The sequence below is a fragment of the Cherax quadricarinatus genome, chromosome 32 (assembly GCF_038502225.1).
Source record: "Cherax quadricarinatus isolate ZL_2023a chromosome 32, ASM3850222v1, whole genome shotgun sequence".
In the NCBI taxonomy this organism is placed as follows: Eukaryota; Metazoa; Arthropoda; class Malacostraca; order Decapoda; family Parastacidae; genus Cherax; species Cherax quadricarinatus.
In genome coordinates this window covers 24,330,628-24,331,963 of record NC_091323.1, presented here as the reverse complement: position 1 = coordinate 24,331,963, position 1,336 = coordinate 24,330,628, and the positions used below count along the sequence as shown (strand labels likewise).

Here is a 1,336-nt window from a genome sequence, read left to right as displayed (position 1 = left end):
TTTGGGGGGATGTTGCATCGTCTGTCGAGTCTTTTGTTTTCATAGGGAGTGATTTTCGTTTGCAAATTTGGTATATGCAAAACAACCACGGAAGGAGTTGAATAACAGGTCTAGGCCTTTCGTGTTGCAATCAACACATCATCAGGAGCTTGCAATGTTGCAGAAAAAGGAGGAATTCCAAGCAAATGTGTTCGAGCACACGTGTCTACTCGATTCACTTTACAATCGTTGCTTTTAAATTTCCTAAATCATGTACTTCATGTGACATTATCGACCTTCTCTTCGAATAATACTTTTATTTATATTTCTACCTGATATTATATTATGTTTATTTACATTAGGCGCAACGCTACAATTTGTATTTATGTACATTATTTCAATAGCATTCATCTTTATTATTGACAAAGAATGTTATCTATTTAGGATTCATATATACATTGTGTTGAAATTCCCTGAGGAAACTGAAGAAGATTCAGCCATGTATCCTTAGATAATCACTCTTCAGTAGCAATTACTTCTGTACCTGTATGTGTACTGTTTAATTTTGTCAAGAAAATAAATATATACTGATATCACAAACCTATACAATACCTAAATATTTATTGTCGGTACATTCTCAGATATGGCCTATTAAAAAGAAGTTTTAATACTTTTTCTTTTTAATCAGACGTGCTTCAATTATCATATTTCTGCTTAACAGCATTAATTGTATAAAATAACTCGGTATATTCAATCAAGGAACTATCAACGTAAATATTAAGTCAAGAGCGGTGGCCAATAAGGTAACGTTTTCTCAGTGATGTCATTAGTGTACTGCAACTGGTATTATAATAAAATATGAAGCACTAAACAGTTTACTCCAGTAAAAGCGGGCTTTTTAAAACTGGCACGTCTTTACCATTATTAATATTATTACAATGAAGGGGAGAGATAAACCCGTAGGATTATGCAGCGACTGTGGGAGTGATGTGGAAGGAATTCAGGAAACTGCAGCACAGATCCAATTCCCTAGATCAAGAGCCCCTCACCAGCGTCAAGGAACCTTCCTTGAGGGGCATGTCTTTACCAATAGGAGCGCTGCTTTCATCCTCGCTAAGAGCAAAACGGTGACGCAATGGTGACGTAGCCATCCGAGGTATTAAATAGAGGCGTGCGAGTCTCGGGTTATGTACTTTCACTTCCATCATCAAGAAAGGAGGATCTTGTGTAAAGTGTTGCGTTAAATTTATTGAATGATAAACGTTTGTGGTTTAAGTGTAATAGTGAATCTCAAGCCCGAAGCCTCTAGGATAGTTTAAAGCTTTTAAGTAAAGGTAAGCATAAATGTTTCGCAAGT

At 36.1% G+C, this 1,336-nt stretch overlaps 1 protein-coding gene across 2 annotated transcripts in view; it reads left to right on the top strand.

The window, feature by feature from the left end:
- The first annotated feature begins 1,103 nt into the window (after window positions 1-1,103).
- LOC128690284 (uncharacterized) overlaps window positions 1,104-1,336 on the top strand; it is a 40,920-nt gene continuing 40,687 nt past the window's right edge. The window contains exon 1 of one of the 2 annotated variants that reach the window (XM_053778892.2): window positions 1,104-1,313. The gene's annotated coding sequence lies outside the window, so the exon portion shown is untranslated. The remainder of the gene's footprint in view (window positions 1,314-1,336) is intronic. The other variant, XM_070090541.1, reaches the window with a different exon arrangement.